The following is a 22606-nucleotide window of genomic DNA, read 5'->3' on the forward strand; positions in this document are numbered from 1 at the left end:
TCACTTCCCAAATGGCTACAACTGCCAGGGCTGGGCCAGGCTGAATCCAGGAAAACAGAAATTCTGTTCAGTCTTCCAAATGGGTGTAGGGGCCCAAGTCCTGGGCCTCCATCCACTTTCTTCCCAGGTGTATTAGCAGGAAACTTGATTGGAAGCCAGACTGCTGGAACTGGAATTGGCACTTCCATATGTGATGTTGTCATCATAAGCAATGGCTTAACCCATTTTTCCCCAATACTGGTTCTTAAAATTTACCATCTTAACCCTTTCTTAGTGTAAAGTTAAGTAGTGTTAAGTATGTCCACATTGTTGTACAACAAGTCTTCTAAACTTTTTCATCTTTTTGTAAAATGAAAATTTTGTACCCATTAAACAATGGCTTCCATTTCCCCCTTCTTCCCTGCTTTGTAACCATAATTTTGCTTTTGTTACTATGAATTTGACTATTTAGGGTACTTCACATAAATGTTATAATATAGTATTTGTCTTTTTGTGATTTCATGTAGCATAATGTTCTCAAAGCTCATCCATGTTATAGCACATGACAGTCCTTTACTTCTTTACTTGGTGAAAACCATCATTATTTCATCTGATTGACTACAACCAGCCCAAGTGGTTTTCTTTCCTATAGTCTTGCCCACTCCTAGTTCATTTTTCATTCAGTGGCTAAATACAGATTTAACTTTGACAACCTCATTACCCTGCCTGCCTTTGGATAAAATCTAAATGCTTTAATATAATGTGGGCATTCATTATTGGACACCAATATCTAAACCTAAATCTTTCTTCATTGCTTCTAAACTAGGTACCCCATTTACTTCATCTACTCTGAATTTCTTCCTTGATCATGTTATTCATGTTTCCAATACAGTGATTGTGATTAAATCATTTTTGCTTGAAGCCAATAATTTGTCAGCTGTTCTGCATGGAGCTAACCTGGAGACTTAATGTCAGAATACAATAATTTAGAAATAAAATTTCTGATTTCCTAACTTAAACCTCTTCTCAACGTCTGATCTGGAAACATCCAACCACAAGAATTTCAGGAAATATGTTGACTAAATTCATGTGAGGGGAAGGGTCAGAAAAAATAAGGAAATTTCTTTATTTTAAAGTCTTTGTTCTACTTGTTTAACAAAGATGACATTAAAGGTTTCTCTCTCTCACAGTAAGTATGTGTGTATTTATTTTACAGTTTTATCTATCTATTTTGAAAGTCATAATTAGAGAGATCTTTTATCTGCTGGTCACTCCCTGGACGACTGCAATAACCAGTGCTGGGCCAGGTTGAAGGTATGAGCCAAGAGTTTCATCCATGTCTCCCATGTGGGTGGCAGGGGCCTAAACACTTGGGCCATCTTCTGCTGCTTTCCCAGGCCACCAGATCACAAGTGAGAAAGCTGATAAGCCAGCGCCCATATGGGATGCTGGCATCACGAGCAGGTGCTTTACCCACAATGCCACAAAGCCTTTTTTTTTTTTTTAATTTCTTTATTTACTTGAAAGGCAGAGTTACAGAGAAGCAGAGGCTGAGAGAGTGAGAGAGAGGTCTTCCATCCACTGTTTCACTCCCCAAATGGCTGGGCCAGAGCTGGGCCAGAACTGGGCCAGGCAGAAGGTGATGGTTCAAGTGGTTAGGTCCCTCTGCCCATGTGAGAGCTCTAGATTGAGTTTCTGGCTCCTGGCTTCACCCTAGCCTTATCTTGGTCAGTGAGGGTATTTGTGCACTGAACTGGTGGCTTCTTTGTTGTCTCTCTGCCTTTCAAATTATAGGTAAGTAGGTAGGTAGATAGATAGTTTAAAATGTAACTGTGAGTTCCTAGGGACTGCTTTAAGCCAGAAACAAGTGCCTTGAGATAATGTTAATTTTGCTTTGCCATTCACAAAGAGCATCCACATTCACATGAAGTCCAGAGATGCCATTCTTTTAACATATTATGTATCCTTTTAAATAACATTAAACTATTAGACTAGAGCATTGATGCAATGGAAACTGTAGTATTTTGGTATTTTAGTAAATGCTGAATATATTTCTTCAAATTAGACTATTGTTAATACCTCAATAATTTTTTTTTTTTTTTTTTAAATTTTGACAGGCAGAGTGGACAGTGAGAGAGAGAGGCAGAAAGAAAGGTCTTCCTTTTGCCGTTGGTTCACCCTCCGATGGCCGGCGTGCTGCGGCCGGCGCACCATGCTGATCCGAAGCCAGGAGCCAAGTGCTTCTCCTGGTCTCCCATGCGGGTGCAGGGCCCAAGGACTTGGGCCATCCTCCACTGCACTCCCGGGCCACAGCAGAGAGCTGGCCTGGAAGAGGGGCAACCAGGACAGAATCCGGCGCCCCGACCGGGACTAGAACCCGGGGTGCAGGCAGTGCAGGCGGAGGATTAGCCCAGTGAGCCGTGGCGCCAGCCCTCAATAAATTTTTTAATAGAGCATGTCATTCTTATTACTTTTTGTGGAGACTTGAAGCCTAATAAATAAATTATATTGAACCATTTTTAAAGTTTCATTCATAATTTAGACTGTGTATTTGCTAACACCCAGAAATCTATTTTTATTGTATGCAAAACTGCATTGTACAGTCTTTTATTCTTGTGACCTTAGAAATATTTCCAAGTAAGGAACAAAAAAATTATATAATTTTGTTTTTAGATTTATTTATTTGTTTGAAAGAGTTACAGAAAGACAAGGAAAGACAGAGAGAGACAGAGACAGAGACAGAGAGAGAGAATCTTTCATCTGCTGGTTCACTCCCCAGATGGCAGCAGCAGCTGGTGCTGGGCCAGGCTGAAGCCAAGAGCCTTGAACTCCATCTTGATCTCCCAAGGAGAGGCAGGGCCCAATCACTTGGATCATCTGCTGCTGGTTTCCTAAGTGGGTTGTCAGGGATCTAGGTCAGAAGTTGAGCAGCGGGGACTAGAACTAGCGCTCATAAGGGACGCCAGCATCACAGGCAGCAGCTCAATCCACTGTACCTTAACACCAGCCCCTGTCTAATATTTGATAAGAAAAAATTTAAAGGGTAAAAAATCCCACCAAAACATAGAAAACCAAACTGCTGAGGTAAAATAAACAGGTGAGCAAGAACCAGTCATCTGAACTTAAATCTGTCCTCTGGTGTTTCCCAGCAGTTTTGACAGCAGATGAGTCATTTCTTTCTGCTCATCAATGTTGTTATGAATAAAGTAGGGGCTAACAACGGTTCCTGATTTTTTTTCCTAATGACTTTTTTTTTTAAAATGAGACATTTATTTGTTTATTTGAAAGGAGAGTACAGAGAGGGGGGGAAAGACAGAACTCTTCTATCTACTGGCTCACTTCCCAAGTGCCTGTAACAGTTGAGACTGGGCCAGGCTGAAGTCAGGAACATGGAATTCCATCCATATCTCTCACATAGTTGACAGGGCCATCAGCCACTGCTTTTCCTTGGGCACATTAGCAGGGAGCTGGGTTAGAAGTAGAGTATCCAAGACTCAAACCTAACACGGGCTGTGCACTCCTCAAGCACCAACTTAACCAGTTGTACCACAGATACCTCCCACAGTAGCTGATTCTTTAAGTGGTTATGATTATTAACTGATGTGTATACAAAAGTAATGTGCAGTACTTGACACTTAGCAGACTCTTAATAAAGCAATATTTGCTTTTATGGTGGGAAGATGGATTTTAGAAACATACTAGATATTTCTTCTACCAGAAATCTAAGCTTGACCAGAAATGTAACCTTTCACACTGAGTTGATTCCCAGCTTCTGTTTCTGCAGCATGTAGTTACTGTGATTATTTCTCCTTTAGGTGGTCCAACATCTATAGGAAACCTGGAATTCTTAAGAAGTCTCTCTTTTGGCCAGCGCCACGGCTCACTAGGCTAATCCTCCGCCTTGTGGCGCCGGCACAGCGGGTTCCAGTCCCGGTCGGGGCACCGATCCTGTCCCGGTTGCCCCTCTTCCAGGCCAGCTCTCTGCTGTGGCCAGGGAGTGCAGTGGAGGATGGCCCAAGTCCTTGGGCCCTGCACCCCATGGGAGACCAGGAAAAGCACCTGGCTCCTGCCATCGGATCAGCGCAGTGTGCCAGCCGCAGCGCGCCTACCGCGGCGGCCATTGGAGGGTGAACCAACGGCAAAAGGAAGACCTTTCTCTCTGTCTCTCTCTCACTGTCCACTCTGCCTGTCAAAAAAAAAAAAAAAAAAAAAAAAATTAAAAAAAGAAGTCTCTCTTTTAGGACTCAAATGAAGAAAAATTACAAACAAATGAAAAATTATGGTAGTTTTATTAGTTCTATTTAAAGAAGGAGTTTGGGGGGCTGCCGCTGTGGTACAGTGGGTTGATGCCCTGGCCTGAGGAACCGGCATCCCATATGGGCACCAGTTCGATGCCCTACTGCTCCGCTTCTGGTCCAGCTCTCTGCTGTGGCCTGGGAAAGCAGTGGAGGATGACCCAAGCCCTTGGGCCTCTGCTCCCGTGTGGGAGGCCCAGAGGAAGCTCTTGACTCCTGGCTTCGGATCGGCGTAGTTCCAGCCATTGCAGCCAGTTAGGGAGTGAATCAGCAGATTGAAGACTGCTCTCTCTCTGCCTCTCCTCTCTCTCTGTAACTCTGACTCTCAAATAAATAAATAAATAAATAAATCTTTAAAGAAAAATAAAGGAGTTTGTTTTTTTTTTTCTTCCTGTCAGTATTTGAATTCTACTTGACTGTGGGTACTGGGGTAAACATTACTGTATGCTGGTAAGAGGTTGTGTGAATGGACTCTGTTTTTGTTTTGTTTTGTTTTGTTTTTAAAGATTTATTTTGAGGGGCTGGCGCTGTGGCACAGTGGGTTAAAGCCCTAGCCTGAAGCGCTGGCATCCCATATGGGCACCAGTTCTAGTCTCAACTGCTCCTCTTCCGATCCAGCTCTCTGCTATGGCCTGGAGAAACAGTAGAAGATGGCCCAAGTCCTTGGGCCCCCACACCCACATGGGAGACCTGGAGGAAGCTCCTGGCTCCTGGCTTTGGATCAGCTCAGCTCTGGCCGTTGCAGCCATCTGGGGAGTGAACCAGCAGATGGAAGACCTCTCTCTCTGTCTCTGCCTCTCTCTGTAACTCTGTCTTTCAAATAAATAAAATAAATCTTTAAAAAAAGATTTATTTTGAAAGAGTTACAGAGAGAATGATTTTCCATTCACTATTTTACTCCCCAGATGGCTGCAACAGCCAGGTACTTGGGCCATCTTTCACTGCTTTCCCAGGCCATTAGCAAGGAGCTGGATCTAAAGTGAAGCAGCCAGGACTCAAACCCACAGCTAAATGGAATTCTACATTACAGGTGGTGGTTTTACCCTAGACTGTAATATATTAAGTAGATTGTATTGGCTTTTCCTGTCAAGAAGTTTTGACTTTTAAGTTGGTCATTCAGGACAGTGTCTTGAAATATCTTTCTTTTTCTTGCTTCATCAGAGACATGCAGTATTTCCTCAATTAGGCCTGGTAAATGTTGCATGATTTAGGAGAGCTAGATTGTGGAGGATACTATTGCAAGTTTTACAAAAGAACTTCTTAATTTCATATATCTTATATATGAAAGTACCTAAACAAAGTTTATATTCAATAAGTATTTGTTGAATAAATTATACTTGATAAGAATTTAGGGTAGATAAGATATCAGTTAGGACACCACATCCCACATCGGAGTTCCTTCTCCACACCTAATTCCAGCTTCTTGCTAATGCACACCCTGGGAGACAGCGGGGGGTGTCTGAAGTAGTCAGACTTCTGCCTACCCATTTGGAGACCTGGATTGAGTTTCTGGCCCCCCAGTCTTTGGTTTCCTCTGGCCATTGCAGGGATTTGGGGATGAAACAGCAATAGAAGGTCTCTGTCTCTCCGCCTCTCAAGTAAATAAAAAAGAATTAACTTATATATCCATATTTCATATTCTTTGCTGAGCACTAAATTTTGAAAATAATTCATAGAAGGATTGATTTTTATGTAACTTAATTCATCGGTACTGTTTTTCATATTATTTACTCCCAACTGGTAGGACTGATTCTTGATTCACTTCTTTGGTTCCAAGGAGCTAAATATATCCATAAAAAAGAGTGTTTTGTTTTTATTTCTGAAACCTTCTGTTAAACTCAATACTGTATCCTGTTAGAAGGTTTTTCAACATTGCTATCAACTGCCTATCATTTATAGGGATGTATTATTTATCTTGCTAGGAAGAATATTTTCTTGTCCTTATTTCATTTTGAGTTTCCTTTGAAACTCTCTTTTTTATTATTGAGTAAACTTATTTAGTGTTTGTATGCCACCTTATTATATATGACATTTTCTCATTGTTTGAGGGCTTACAGTGAGACAGATGCTGTTAGTCCCTGCTTGTAAATTGTAAATTGGTAGACCAAAAAAAAAAAAAAAAATTAGAAATGTGGATAATGATTTCTGCGTAAATGTTTTCTGAGGTAGTATTTCTAATAGACAATAAATGGAAACTATAATATCTACAAAAATTTTTAAAATACCTATTTTTATGTATTTGAAAGGAAAAGAGAAAGAGAGAAAGAAAAGCGAGATCTTCTATCTGCTGTTTCACTCCCCAAATACCTGCAACAGCCAAAACTTGTCCAGGCTAAAGTTAGGGACCAAAAACTCCATCTGGGTTTCTCATATGGGTGTCAGGGACCCAAGTTACATGGGCCATCATCAGCTCCCTCCCAGCATGTGCATTAGCAGGAAGCTGGAGTGGAAGTGGAGACCAGACTAGAACTCTGATATGGGATGCAAGGTGTTCCAAGCAGCAACTGAACTTATTGCACCACAGTGCCTTCCCCCAAAGCTCATTTTAATGACTTGAAAAAAATTCTTTATAAGCGAACAAGTCAGAATATAAAACTGTTGATAATTTATTCCATTATATATGAACTATACTAGGATATTAACAAGGATTTTCTGTGAGATTATAGTTGGTGTATATTTAATGTTTTTTATTTAAGTGATTTATATATGCATAGATCACTTGTCATTTGTACAATGGCAAAAACTCTCAGTATTTTAAAAGTCATTAATAAAATGAGTAACAACAAAACTAGAAGAAAGTTTACCAAATGTTACTAGTGTTTAGGTGATGGGATTGTGAAGAACTTTTTGAAAATTATAAATAATTCTTTGTCTTTATATTCTTTTGCTTCTTATTGTAAAAGCTAAGTTATTTTATAAAGTATATGATTAGAACTGGCACTGTAGCATAGTGGATTAAACATCCACCTGTGGTGCCGGCATCCCATATGGGCACTGGTTCAAGTTCTGGCTGCTCCACTTCTGATCCAGCTCCCTCTGGATGGCTTGGCAAAGCAGTAGAAGGTGGCCCAAGTGCTTGGCCCCGCACTTGCATGAGAGACTCAGAAGAAGCTCTTGGCTCCTGGCTTTGGATCAGCCCAGCTCTGGCCGTCACAGCTATTTGGGGAGTGAACCAGCAGATGGAAGACCCTCTCTGTTGTCTCTCCCTCTCTGTCTGTAACTCTGCCTCTCAAGTAAATAAATCTTTAGAAGGAAGGAAGGGAGAGAGGGAGAGAGGGAGGAAGGAAGGATATGATATGATTGCAGTCAGCCTAAGAATTTGCCTTCAGAAAAAAAATGTTATGGTACTTTTATAATTATCTTCAGAGGAAAAACATGCTTTCTTTCCTTTTTTTAAAGAAATATTTTGTTTCGAGTGGTTATTTTTATAAAGATTTATTTATTTGAAAGTCAGAGTTACACACGGAGAGAAGGGGGGAGAGAGAGAGAGAGAGAGAGAGAGAGAGAGAGAGAGTCATCCATTCGCTGGTTCACTCCCCAGATGGCTGCAACAGCCAGAGCTGGTCCAGTCTGAAGCCAGGAGCCAGGAGCTTCTTCCAGGTCTCCCACGCAGGTGCAGGGGCCCAAGCACTTGGGCCATCTTCCACTGCTTTCCCAGGCCATAGCAGAGAGCTGTATTGGAATTGGAGCAGCTGGGACTTGAACCGGTGGCTTTACGTGCTCTGCCACAGTGCTGGCCCCTTGGAGGGAGGGGTTTACTTTTAATTAATTAACTTGAGGGGGGAAAGAGAGAAAAAGAAGACTCTCATCCATTGGTTCCCTCCACAAATGCCTGAAGTACTGGGCTTGGCAAGGCTAAAGCTGGGAGCTGGGAACTCAATCTCGGTCACTCACTTGGATGACAGGAATCCAGCCACTTGAGCTTCATGGTCTGACTCCTAAGGTCTGCATTAACATAAGCAGAAAACTGGAGTCAGCAGCTAGACTGGGTCTAGACCTCGAGCACTCCGATGTGGGGCAATAAGCATCCCAAGTGGCATTTTATCTGCTAGGCTAAAGTTGCTTTTCTTTTCTCTTCTTGTTATGGTAGACTTGAGATATCTGTTTTATAGTTTTATCCTATATAATTATTTGTTGCCTAAAATAGTAATACTACTAGAGATAAAGTGCCCTTGTCTTTGAAATCTATGTGAATGCTATGATCTATTTCACCGTTAACACCCCAACTTTGAAGTGATTTTCTCATGTTCTTGTATTTTGCATTGATCATATATAGCCAGAACCTGTTCAAGAGCCAGAAAAAGTAGCAACTAACATCTGAAGCATATGGTACATATAGCCATTGAAAATTGTGCTTACGAACAAGTTTTATCCTTACATACATAGATAAAAAATCAGGATAGATAACAGTATTATATTCAATTTGTAAAACTAAAGCTAGTACATAGCAAGCATCTTTGGTATTCTAGATACTTTGGTAGACATGACAGACAGGTAACTCCCACAAAAACCCTATGAGGTGATACTGTATTCTTGCTGTTTTTACCCAGAATAGGGATCTGAGATTCAAAGAGACATGTCTGTCCAGGGTCACAGAGAGTACACAAGCTGAGTCTGAGTTCAAGGTTTTTTAACTACAGTGCCCAGAGACAGGACCTTTGCCTTGTTTACTGCCTAGAACTGGGCTTGGCTTGTACTAAGCACTCAACAGATATACCCTAAATGAATAAACTGTAGACCTAGAAATTCTTATGCGACCAAGCAGAAGGAATTTTTCTGTTTTTGTAACAGTTGTTTATACAGGGAAATGAACCTGACAAAAATGTGATGCTGTTAGGAAACCCAATGGAGGTAATTCCAAAATCTAGGTCACAGTAACAGATGACCAGATTGGGATCCTTGTTTTGGATGTAGCAGTCTAATTTGCTCCGATTACATTTGCCAGACCTCTGTTCCGCTTGACTTTGATAGTCAGTGAACAAAGAAAAAGCAAAAGCCACATGATATTCAGTCTTTCCCAGTGATAAACGTCTAGGTGGAAACTCAAATTCTATAATGTCAAGTAACCAAACTGGAAACTTCGTGATTAGAACTCTTGGATCCTGGGAGCCTCATGTTCTGTGGAGATAATGTGAAGATTGTACCACTGTGGTACATGCATATACATCACTCCATTGGGGACAGCAGCTCTATTATGTAGTCCTTTGACAGCAAGGATAAATCCCAATTGGAAGAGGGGTTAACGTTTAGATACCCTGTAGATATAAGTGTAAGACATATTGTTTCAGAAACCAAGCTATTACTTTAGATTCCTCTTCTCTTCATAGTTATCATCCATGTCTCATATATTTTGGTCACTAAAAGCCAGCTTAATCATGGGTTGAGTAAGTACTAGCTAGCCCTGTAATCATGGTGATACTAGTATTTGTCATTAAAGAAAATGGTAAATGCTAAGAACATAATCTTTGAGAACAAGGTGAAGGAAACGTGTCACATGGAATGCTGCAGTATATCATGATCTGCTCCTGGAGCATCATTCCATGCCCAGACCCCTTTATTTCATTCATCTTTTCCAGAACTTATCTTGTTATTAAACATCTATCAAAAGGAGATAGATGGTGATTTACCACAGGGTTTGGCATTCTGGTGCAGCAGGTTGAGCCAATGTTTGTGATGTTGGCATCCCATTTAAGCACCAGTTCGAGTCCCCACTGCTCCACTTCCTATGCAACTCCCTGCTAATGTGTCTGTGAAAGCAGCAGATGATAGCACAAGTGCTTGGGCCCCTGCCACCCACTTAGGAAACTCAGATGGTGTTTCAGGCTTCTGCCTGGCCCAGTTCTGGCCATTGCAGCCATTTGGGAAATGAACCAGTATATACATGATCTCTCTCGTGTGCATGTTCTGCTTTTCAAATAAACATATCTTTAAGAAAAAAAAATAGATAGTGGTTTACTACAGCTGCAATGGTCACTGTGAAACCAGCCTATGTATTTGAGGGTACTTTATTTTGTTAATGCCTTTGTGACTCCACTGAAAAGTCTGTTAAGAGCCTTTAGCATATCTCTTTGCATGAATCAAAGGGAGCTGTGTGCATTTTTATTAGTCCAGTTTCAACAGATAGCAAGGCAGTTTCCCAAAATGGGCCGGCGCTGTGGCGTAGTAGGTTAAGTATCCACCTGAGGCGCTGGTATCCCATATGGTTGCCAATTTGAGTCCTGGCTGCTCTAGTTCCAATCCATCCTTACCGTACTTTCAATGGTATGATTTCTAGCCCATGGTCATCTCAATTTTTATCTTGCTAGCTCTGTGAGGTGAGGTAAGTGTATCTGTTTTGTTCACCATTCAGACTGGGTCCAACACTGAATGATGAATATTGGGAGCTTATATATTAGGAATGAATGATCAGAGAAAATGGTTATACTTGATTACCATTTAGTAAGGACCTAGACCCATCTGCTGAGGATCTCAACCTTTCCTCTGAAGATCTTTTGTGTTTTATTTATCAAAGATGATAGCATCCATGGAAATACTAGTCTTTTATTTATGTATCTATTTAAGTGTTCTTGTGAAACACTTTATTATGTTGAGGTATTAGAGAGACTAAATCCGAATACCATCTGGCAAATCCAGATTCTCTCCTTTAAGTAGTATATGTCCTTAATCTCTAGTATGAATGTGTTCCTTGCACTACTACTGGTAACAGATCTGAAGGCAAGTGGCTTGTGAAAAGTTACTGGCTAGTTAGTGGCAGAGCTAAGAGAAGACACGTAGGGGCTGACACTGTGGCATAGTGAGTTAAGCCTCCGACTGCAGCATCAGCATCCCATCTGAGTACCAGTTCATGTCCCAGCTGCTCTCTGCTATGGCTTGGGAAAGCCATGGAAGATGGCCCAAGTCCTTGGGCCCTTGCACCTGCGTGGGAGAACCAGAAAAAGCTCCTGGCTCCTGGCTTTGGATCAGCTCGGCTCCAGCTGTTGCAGCCATCTGGGGAATGAACAGCAGATCAAGACCTTTGTCTCTCCCTCTCTGTAGCTCTACCTCTCAAATAAATAAATAAATAAATAAAAATCTTAAAAAAAAAAAAAAAAGACATCTAATATAGTCCAGCCAGTTTCTGGGAGAAAATTCTGCCTTTTAGATTTCCCTTTTACACGACACTGTCTCCTATACAGTTCTGCTGTTTGCTTTAGAAAATCTGCTTTACACACTTTGAAAAGCTATGTGGCATGTCCATCATTTTTAGTTATTCAGCATCATTAAGAAACACCTACTATTCTTTGTTTTTCTCAGGATTTTTTTTCTCTTCTTCTTCTTCTTTTTTTTTTTTTTAAGATTTATTTATTTATTTATTTGAAAAGCATAGTTACAGAGGGGCAGAGGCAGAGAGAGAGAGATCTTTCATTCACTGGTTCACTCCCCAAATGGCCGCAACAGCTGGAGCTGCCCCAGTCTGAAGTCAGGAGCCAGGAGCTGCTTCTGGTCTCCCACGCAGGTGCAGGGGCCCAAGGACTTGGGCCATCTTCTATTGCTTCCTCAGGCCATAGCAGAGAGCTGGATCGGAAGTGGAGCAGCCTGGACTCAAGCTGGCACCCATATGGGATGACGGCATTACATGTGGCGGCTTTACCCACTATAACACAGCACCAGCCCCTGGATTATTTTCAACTTTAAAAATGAGTCCAGAGGCTGGCGCCGTGGCATAGTGGGTAAAACCGCTGCCTGCAGTGCCATCATCCTATATGGATGCCAGCTTGAGTCCAGGCTGCTCCACTTCCGATGCAGCTCTCTGATATGTCCTAGAAAGCAGTAGAAGATGGTCTAAGTCCTTGGACCCCTGCACCCCCATGTGAGACCCGAAAGAAGCTCCTGGCTCCTGGCTTTGGGTCAGCACAGCTCTGGCCATTGTGGCCATCTGGGGAGTGAACCAGAAGATGGGTGACCTCTCTGTCTCTCTCCCTGTCCTTCTCTCTGTGTGTAACTCTGTCTTTCAAATAAATAAATAAATAAAAATTAAAAAAAAAAATGAGTCCGCAGATATAGTCAGAAAAATCTGGCCTGAGAAGTATTTTTAAATCTTCATTTTTAGAAGACATGAATTTTCTTTGCTATGCCTCAAGAGGCTATGTTAATTTACTCATGGATGATATTTTAGGACTTCCATGTTTTTGTTTTAATCACCAAGAAGCGTTAGAAGAAATTGTTCTAAAAAATCTCCAAGAAGTATTAATGCTTCTTTGTTTTTTTGTACTTAATAGTCCTAAATTTGTATCAGCATTTTTTTTTTTGGCCAGGCAGATTTAGAAAGACAGAGAGTTATAGACAGTGAGAGAGACAGAGAGAAAGGTCTTCCTTTAGTTGGTTCACTCTCCTAATGGCCGCTATGGCTGGCACTGCGCCGATGCAAAGCCAGGAGCCGGGTACTTCCTGCTGGTCTCCCATGCGGATGCAGGGACCCAAGCACTTGGGCCATCCTCCTCTGCCCTTCCGGGCCACAGCAGAGAGCTGGACTGAAAGAGGAGCAACCGGGACTAGTACCAGGCACCCCAACCAGGACTAGAATCCTGGGTGCCGGCACCACAGGTAGAGGATTAGCCAAGTGAGCCACGGTGCTGGCCAGCATTAAATTTTAATTTACATTATTAAAATCTGATGCTCTACTTCACTTTCCAGATAATAGTTTTCCTTTATTAATCTCGTCTGTTAATTCAGTGTTCATGTTTCTAAGACTTAGGTACTTTGTTCAACTTTGATACATTTTTACATTCATATGTTTGTCGTAATTTGATTTTTAAACAGAGGATGGCCTGTGCTGTGGATTAGTCTAGAACCCTTCTATATTCATTCCTTATATCTGGGAAGGCTTGTAGACAATAAATTTGACCTCAAACCTTTACTAAGTTTTCACAGTATTGTTATTTACTGAATAGTTTTCATGTGCCAGCAATAGTGTTGCGTGTTTTATATACATGATCCTTGAGCCTTAAAACAATCTGACAGGAAGGTATTAATATTTGTTATCGATTTAGAATTTGCAATAATGTGAGGAAGACACTTACTCAATATTCCATAGTAAATAAGTGGCAGAGCCAAGATTCTGCTCATGTCCACTTAACCATATAACCCATATTTCTTGCACAAAGCAGGTATAGGATAGGTTGAGAATGGCATCAGGATTTTTTTTTTTTTTTTAATTTGACAGGTAGAGTTACAGACAGTGAGAGAGAGAGAGAGAGAGAGAGAAAGGTCTTCCTTCCGCTGGTTCACTCCCCAAATGGCTGCCATGGCCAGAGCTATGCCGATCCGAGCCAGGAGCCAGGAGCTTCTTTCTGGTCTCCCACCCAAGCACTTGGGCCATCCTCCACTGTCCCCCCGGGCCACAGCAAAGATCTGGAGTGGAAGAGGAGCAACTGGGACTAGAACCCGGCGCCCATATGGGATACCAGCGCCACAGGTGGAGGTTTAACCAAGTAAGCCACAGCACTGGCCCAAGAATGGCATCGGGGTCTTAAGAACCTCATGTCCAGGTTTATCACAGCCAGTTCATTTGATGGCAGTTTTGGTGATTAAGAGTTTTTGTCATTATATAAGTACCTTGTTGGTGGTGTTTTTTTTAAATTTCTGAAAGCCTTGAGGAAGTACCACTCATTGCATCCAGTCTTGACTGTAAGTCAAGTTCACTATAATTGAAGACCATAAGGCACTGAATGTTTTACCAGTTCAGTACTACTGTTATAATCTAGATGTTTAAATGTTCCCTGAAAAAGAGCTCCAATTCATAATTTCTTTGAAGATTTCCCTTTATGTATTTATGTATACTCCTGTCACCTCAGTAGGAAGAATAGCTTCTTACAACTGCATTCCAAAATAGTACTTTCCTGAACAGGCATCAGGATCCCAGTATTTGGAAACCGTTACTTTGTATGCAGTTAACATGTACATGCTCCCCTTGGCAGATTGGAGTTAACTGGCCATAAGACATTGTCTTTCTTTCTGACATCTAAGCCCAGATCCATAAATATAAGATTGTGAGTACCTAGTGCCCATGCTGGTTATTTAATCCAACTATGACTTGAGATTTTTCTGGCAGAGTCAGATAGCTAGGAAAAGCTATCCAGTCTCCAGATATTTCCATTTTACTCAAACTGAATTGTTGATGTCAGTATTTTAGAACATTTGATTATGAAAGCTTGCCTTATGTTTTGAATAGAATCTGTCTGTTTACAAGAAACCATCTTATAAAGATTTAAGGGGGAAAATGTAACAGTAAATAATAGCTGCTCTTTATAAAATTTCTACTGTGCCTGGCGCTTACTAGATGCTTTACAATATTTATTGTGAGTCATTCCACACATTCTACAGGGTGGTTATTTCCCCATTTTCCAGATAAGGATACTAAGTCTCCAAGAAGTAAACTAATTTGCCTGATTATCATCTAGCTAGTAAATTGGGAGGCACATCTGATTACCAGGCCCTTGTTCTTTGTTATAATCCATATTATCCATAATAGTGATACTGTGACAGAGACTATAGAATTAGTTGCCTGGCATGTTGAGGAGAGGCTTTTTGTTGATGAATTAGTACCACACTGGAGCATTTCATTTACTCTGGCCACTACCTGTTATCCACTATTACTGTCTTAATGTTCTTTATAACTTCTTCATCACAGACCAAAGAGGTCTGTGATTTTTAATTAGAGATTAATTGTTTTATGTTCAGCTGGATTTTTAGTTGAAGACAGGTATGTTGAAAGTTATTTCTAAGTCAATGCTGACCAATAGTACTTTCTGCATATCTAGACCATCCGGTATAATAGCCACTAGTTACATGAGGCCATTCATGCATGAATGTGTGACTATTGTGCCTGGAAAACTAAATTTTCTGTTATATTTAATTTGATTGATTTAAATCAAAATGGCCACATGTGGTTAGTGGCTGCCATAATACATAGCACAGTTTGAGGTAGTAACTGATATTTTTATCTAATGAGTAATGAAAGAATTTAAAGAAACTCATTGATAGTTTAAAGGTTACTGATTGGTTTTCCAGCAACATCAAATCTGGCATGTGTTCAACTTAAAACTGTAATATCAGGGGACTGAATAGAATAGATGAGTTCCTGTTTCCAAAATACTTTCTGATCACTTGTGATCTCATTTGATGCATCTTTAGAATATAATATCATTTATGATTTGGATAGAAGACAAAACTATTCTTAGCTTCCTTGTGCAGCATCACCTTCTCCTGTTGGAATGAACAACAGCCTGGCCTGTTGGTGCTCAGTTGCAGCATGACGGCCTAGATAAGAACCCATGAACTGTTTCCTCTACTCATTAGTTGAGATTGGAGAATTATCTTTCCTCTTCCACTTAGAATATTTATTAATATTAGTTTTTAGCGCTCAAAAAAGTTGAAACAATTTCATAACTTAGCATTGGGGCTGGAATAATATGGTGATCATCAAAAGAAAATGTAGTTTTCTACTTTAACATTCCAAAATAAGTCCTGGAATTTTGAATTTAATTCTTTGTTTTGGAACACACAACCCAGAACTCAGAGGTTTTCTATATAAGAAGTTTTTAAATTTGTACATGTCTTCCAAAGAAACTTTTGGTGGAATTAAAGTATATTTCATATAATATTTTATAGGAACATTAATATTCTTGAGTTGTTGATGCATTTGCTTTTATTTTGATTGTCTGGTATTATTAAATAGTTTTTTAAAGATACTCATTCTATTATTTGTCACTTCAGTGTGTTTTCTTCTCTGACACTTTATTTGTGGAATGCTGCTCTCCTTTTTACCAGAGCATGCAACTAATCAACTCTGGATGCTTTTGATATTTCTGACTGTGCCAGGGCATTGAATGAAGTTCCCTGTAGTGAGAAAAGAGCACATGGGACTCGTGACTTTATGTACTCCAACAATAGAGCTTTTATGACATTGGAGGTGGTAAAAAAAAGCTAGAAGTAGCTCTTAAACATGGCATTTCTGTGTTGCCAATTTTTTTCCTTTTCTTTTTTCTTTTCTTTCTTTTTTTCTTCTTCTTCTCCCTCCCTCTCCCTCTCCCTCTCCCTCTCCCTCCCTCCCTCTCTCTCTCTCTCTCTCTTTTTGTATTCTCAGAGCTGCCAGGAGTGCACCGAGCCTGTAATTTCCTGTTCTCTGAATCCCCCATCTTTCTGCAGCTCCAAGCTTTGTGTCCCACAGCCTGTGACTCTGTGCTAACAAATCGCTATTGTCCAGTGGGGCGAATGGTGGCTGGAACTAAAGAATTGCTGTCTGGTTTCTATTCAAATCCAGGTAGTGAGATATATGAATGGACTTTTCGAATCGTCATGTGAATAACGTCTGCTCGGCGTGAAGGCTCAGAGCCACGCTAGGAAAGATTAACTCCTAGGCTGACCACTAACGTCCTTTGTGGTAGGAGGCAGAAACATTCCCAAGTATCATTTTATTTTCTCTTAAATTTCCATTTCATACCCCCTAAGTAGGGCTAGTTGTGTAATTATTTGGCTACTTTTCTCTCAAGTTTTAGTGTTTCTGTTGATCATATGAAAGTTTGGGAAAATGGTAGTTGTTTTTCACTTTGAACACTATTATTTTCTCTCAAAAGTTTCTACCTTACAATTATTATAGCATAATGTTACCTTTGTAGCATCCATGCCAAAAGTAAGAGAGAACTGCTTTTTCCAAGAGACTAACCCTTTAAAACACTTTACAACCAATAAAGGGAAAAAATTCTGGTTTTTGGGGGGGCCTCCATTCTGCTTATGTGCTTTGTATTTTTTCCTCATAAAGTCCATATTTATAAAAAGAAACAACTTCAAATGTAATGCATTAACCAAACAAAACAAGTCTTCAAATTAGGAACCAACCTAAGCATTTGTAAGTATAGGAGAATCAAGATTTCCTTTAGAAAATTGAGATTTGGAACCTGGACTATAATTCATAATTCTCATCCATGGAAAATCATTTTATCTTTCTAATGTACACATGAAAAAAAGTCCACAGTTTGAAGGGCCATGCTTTTACATTCCTGGCATATCATAGGTACTATGAAACTGGGAGCCTTTTATGTTTCTTTTTGTCTTAAACTCAGACAGCTTTGTAAGCAGTAGTGTGTAGATTACAAGAGTTAGACAAAAGCAGGCGAGACTGAGAAGAGTTGGTTGGGGGGGGCCCTTGGGGGCACTTCCTGTCACTCAACACATTCCAGATCACTAAAAAATTTCCACACCCTCTGCATTCTCTCTTGCCCACCCAGTTCCCAGTATTTTCTGATTCCCTATGTTGTGGTATTTAATCAAACTCCTCTCTCACTGGGCTGTGGCATGACTGCTTCAGAGGGGATGCATTCCTTTAGATTGCACAAAGCATAGCTAGGAAAATGGCTGGCAGTTTCAGAATCTAGTCACGATCGCACGCATGAGCACCTCACACATCCATGCCCCTTTCCCCCTCCTCCCACCCCCGCAGCTGGCTGACCTGTCTCACCCACTGCTGGCCTATCGACCGGCCAGGACTGTCTGGTTTTGGCTCATGCCTTTGTCCATGTCTGGCTTAGTTCCTCTCTGTCTATGCTTGACTCTACCCCCACCGCCCCAGGCAGCACAAGTGTTAGCCACCCGAAACTGCAGATAAAAAAGGTGGTAAAAACTTCAAACTTTGCTAGATTCTCCAACAGTTTATTCTTTTGTGAATTTTTTCCTTCTTTAAATACTCTGTTTTAAGAAGACAAATACACAGTTAATGATCTGAAGGCAAAGAATGCAAAGCAACCTTTTGTGTTTCTTATAATAACTGACTTCATAACTCTTCTCCAGCTGCGTTATGGGGTGTGTATAAAAAGCTTCTGTTCTGAGAACAAAGGAGCACGTGCAGAAATGAGACTAAAAAATCCACTGACAGTATTTCACGACACAAATTACTTAAAAGATTTTAGTCAAGCCTCTCAACAGATTCAATTTTAAAATGGTTTTCAGTTAAAAAAAAATTGAAAGTGCTTACCCAGTAAAAGAACCGAAGTAGTCCTGAACTGTTACGTAAGACTTTATACAGTTGGATCTTTGTCAAAAGGGGATGGGGGTGATGGGAGAAAGCAGCAACAACAATCAAAAAAGTTCAAGCTGCTGTGGCTAGAGGACAACTTCTGTGCTTCCAGATAGGATTCTTGCTGTAGAAATGGAACTTCCAGCCAGCACAGCATCCTGTCCCAGTAGAGAAATGAGTTTGTCAGTTAAAAAAAAAAAAAAAAAAAAAAGACACTGGAACCCAAGCTAGACGAGGTATTGAACCGCGCCAGATTTCTTCGCAGCCCTGTCTGCTCAGCTCGCATTGAACTATATATGACCCAGATGATGGACAGAAGCACATTCAGTCATGTGCACACTGGAAGAAAGCGGATTTGCTGGTCCCTGGCAGTGCAGGGGTTTGTCTTCTGATTGGGCTGTGCCCTGATCGGTGAAATGTGAAGCCCTCACCATTCAGAGGCCGTAATTCAGGGCTGGCAGTTTGAGTGTCTGGCTGCCTCTAGTCACTGAGAGAGACTTTGAAGGTGTTGCTTTTGTTTGATGGCATTACCCACACAGAGGTTGCTTACACCTATGGACTTGTATCTGGAGAAATGCTAGTCTTTCTGAAATGCAAGAAGACAGGTGACTACCTGAATCCTAGGTCATCCTACTGTTGATAAACTTGGCTCTAACTTAAATCAGTTATTTGATTTGAGAATGTATTGTAATTCTATCCAAATCACTCTCTAGTCCTGTTTTTATGGCAATTGACTTTGAAGCTTCTGGATAATGTAAATTACTCTTAGTGAAAATTGGATGGATAGACAACAGAGAACTTGGAGTTTTGGGTTCTGCAGTCTTTGAACAATCTAGGAAGAAGCTTTATCTCTTATTACCCTTTTGTGAGGCTGTCACTCTTATCCCAGTGCTTGTAGACGACTGCTGAGGGTAAGCTACGAAAGCATGGACCCCACTGAGCTGTACCATAGACTTTAATCATACAAGACAGCCACACTCTGCTCTCTTCAGTCTGTCTGAACTAGAGCCCTTGGGATTTTATTCCCATCTTTCTGGGCTACTGGGAAACCAGATCATTGTACAGGAATGTCAATGTGACATTTTTGCTAGTATAGGGCAGTTGCTTTGTTTAATGCAGGTTGACACAGTTTTTAAATTTGAAGCAATAAAGTTGCATTATGAGAACTTGACTCTAATATATGAACCTGCCTTGTATGATGTAATTATTTTTTCTGCATGTACTTTCTTGTCTCCTTAGGAATTAGCTTATATAGTCCTAAATTGGTATTTAGACCTAGAAATACTTGGGTTTATTTTCTGCCTCTCACACTTGTTGAAATAATTTCATGGTTAATGGATAGCATGTTTATTTTGCTTTAAATTCTGGGGTATATATTTATGTACTTTAAATTTTTATGTTGGGGCCAGAGCTGTGGCTTAGCAGGTTTAGCTGCTACCTGCAGCACTGGCATCCCATATAGGTGCTGGTTCGAGTCCTAGCTGCTCCACTTCCAATCCAGCTCCCTGTGAATGCGCCTGAGAAAGCAGCAGAGGATGATCCAAGTGTTTGGGCCCCTGCATCCACATGGGAGACGAGATTGAGGCTCCTGGCTCCTGGCTCCTGGCTCTTGGCTTCAACCTGGCCCAGCCCAGGCTGTTGGCAGGCCATTTGGGGAGTGAACCAGCAGATGAGATTCTCTCTCTGTGTCTTTCCCTCACCCCCTCTCTGTAACTGCCTCTCAAATAAATAAATTTAAAATATATATTTATATATACAGATGTGGTTGTTAGTAATGCAGCATCTTCTGCATGAGTGTTACCCCACATTCTTACCATATCGTGATCTGGGAAGAGCTGGGCTGATAGGCTATCATGTGTAAGGATGATAAAGTTAGAGGAGATGGACATTCTCTTTTTGTAAGCCAGAAATCATTTTTTTAAAGTTGTGGTAAAATATATATAATACAACATTTACCATTTTGACCAATTTTTTATAAAAGACTTACCTGAAAGGCAGAGTTAAAGAGAGAGGGGCAGGGAGAGACAGAGAGAAAGGTCTTCCATCCACTGGTTAATTCCTGCAGTGGCTGCAACAGCTGAGGCTGGGCCAGGTTGAAGTGAGGAACCTGGAGATTCTCCTCCTCCTCCTCCTTCTTCTTCTTCTTCTTCTTCTTCTTTTTTTTTTTTTTTTTTTTTTTTTTTTTTTGACAAGCAGAGTTAGACAATGAGAGAGAAAGGTTTTCCTTCAGTTGGTTCACCCCCCAAATGGCCACTACGGCCGGCGTGCTGCGCCGATCCAAAGCCAGGAGCCAGGTGCTTCCTTCCTGGTCTCCCATGCGGGTGCAGGGCCCAAGCACTTGGGCCATCCTCCACTGCCTTCCCGAGCCACAGCAGAGAGCTGGACTGGAAGAGGAGCAACCAGGACAGAATCCAGTGCCCTGACCGGGACTAGAACCCAGAGTGCCGGTGCCACAGGTGGAGGATTAGCCTAGTGAGCCATGGTGCTGGCCTGGAGATTCTTCTTGATCTCACAAATGGTTGCATGGGCCCAAGCACTTGGGCCATCCTCTGCTGCTTTCCCCGGCACATTAGCAGGGAGCTGGATTAGAAGTGGAGCAGCAGAGACACATGGGACGCCAACATTGCAGGTGGTGGCTTAACCTGCTGCACCAAAAACACTGCTTCACACCCCCCCTAATCATTTTTAAGTATATGGTTGTTTGACATTAAGTACATTCACATTGTTGCACAGCCATCTCTACTCTCTACCTCTAGAACTCTACTCATCTTGCAAAACCAGAACTCTACCTGTGAAATACTACTTCCCATTCCTCACTCCCCACTTCTATTATTCGTCTCTATAAAGTTGACTACTCTAGATAATCTCAATATCCTTTTATGACTATCTTATTTCACTCAGGATAATGTCCTCAAGGTTCACCCATGTTACAGCATGTCAGAATTTCTTTACCTTAAAAAAATTATTTATTTTATTTGAAGGACAGGGAGAGAGACCCATGTATCTGCCATACACTGGTTCACTCACCAGATGCCCTTAACAGCTACAGGTTGGGCCAGACTGAAGCCAGGAGTTGGGAACTCAGTGGGTAGCAGGGACCCAAATACTTGAGCAATTACCTGCTGCCTCCTTGGGTACACATTAGCAGGAAGCTGGAATTGGGAGCAGAACTGGGACTCAACCTAGGCACTCCAGTATTGGCATCTTAACCACTGTGCCAGATAGCCACCCCTTGTTAGTTTTTAGGACTAAATAACATTCCATCGTAGACTTCATTTTGTTTATCCATTCATTTGTCGGTAGACATGAGTTACTTCTACTTTTTGGCTAAATGGATATTCTTGACAATTCTTAAAATCATGTAAGGGCTTTTTTACAGAACTACTTTGACCCATCTCAGGAGCTCTTTTCATGTTACAAGTTGAAAGTGTTTTAGTTTTTGATGTGCCTTTAAACTCTGGAGACTACCTAGTCCCTAACATCAGGTTTGCTAGAAAAGGGAAGGTTCTTGTTAGCCTTCTTATATGAGACACAATACATACAACACTTCTAGTAATTCTGCTATACTTATTGTTTGTGAGTTGATCTCTCCTCTTAAACCGGGAACTCTTCTTGGGCAAGAACTATGGCCAATTTCTCTTGAATTATGCCTATGTTTCTTGTATAATTCTCTTGAATTATGCCTATGTCTCTTGTATAAGTCTCTTTTATTAAGTAGACATTAATAAATATTAACTGGAGGCTGGCGCCGTGGCCCACTAGGTTAATCCTCCGCTTGCAGTGCTGGCACCCCGGGTTCTAGTCCCGGTTGGGGCACCGGATTCTGTCTTGGTTGCTCCTCTTCCAGTCCAGCTCTCTGCTGTAGCCCGGGAGTGCAGTGGAGGATGGCCCAAGTCCTTGGGCCCTGCACCCGCATGGGGGACCAGGAGGAGGCACCTGGCTCCTGGCTTTGGATCGGCACAGCGTGCTGGCCGTAGTGGCCATTTGGGGGGTGAACCAACTGAAGGAAGACCTTTCTCTCACTCACTCGCTCTCGCTTGCTCTTGCTCTCTGTCTCTTGCCTTCTATGACTCTTTCTGTCTGCTGGTTCACTTCCCAAATGGCCACAATGGCCAGGGCTGGTCCAGGCCAAAGCCAGGAACCTGGCCACAATGGCCAGGCTGGGTCAGGCTGAAGCCAGGAGCCAGAAACTGTGTCTGAGTCTCCTATGTGGGTTCAGGCTCCCAAGGGCTTGGGCCATCCTCTGCTGCTTTCCCAGGGGAGCTGGATCAGCAGGGAGCTG

At 41.5% G+C, this 22606-nt stretch overlaps 1 long non-coding RNA gene across 1 annotated transcript in view; it reads right to left on the reverse strand.

The window, feature by feature from the left end:
• LOC133771557 (uncharacterized) overlaps positions 1–18577 on the reverse strand; it is a 59196-nt gene extending 40619 nt beyond the window's left edge. The window contains exon 1 of the long non-coding RNA XR_009867588.1: positions 18283–18577. This is a non-coding gene — a long non-coding RNA (uncharacterized LOC133771557). The remainder of the gene's footprint in view (positions 1–18282) is intronic.
• Positions 18578–22606: the final 4029 nt, after the last annotated feature.

This window comes from Lepus europaeus, chromosome 12 (assembly GCF_033115175.1).
Source record: "Lepus europaeus isolate LE1 chromosome 12, mLepTim1.pri, whole genome shotgun sequence".
In the NCBI taxonomy this organism is placed as follows: domain Eukaryota; kingdom Metazoa; phylum Chordata; class Mammalia; order Lagomorpha; family Leporidae; genus Lepus; species Lepus europaeus.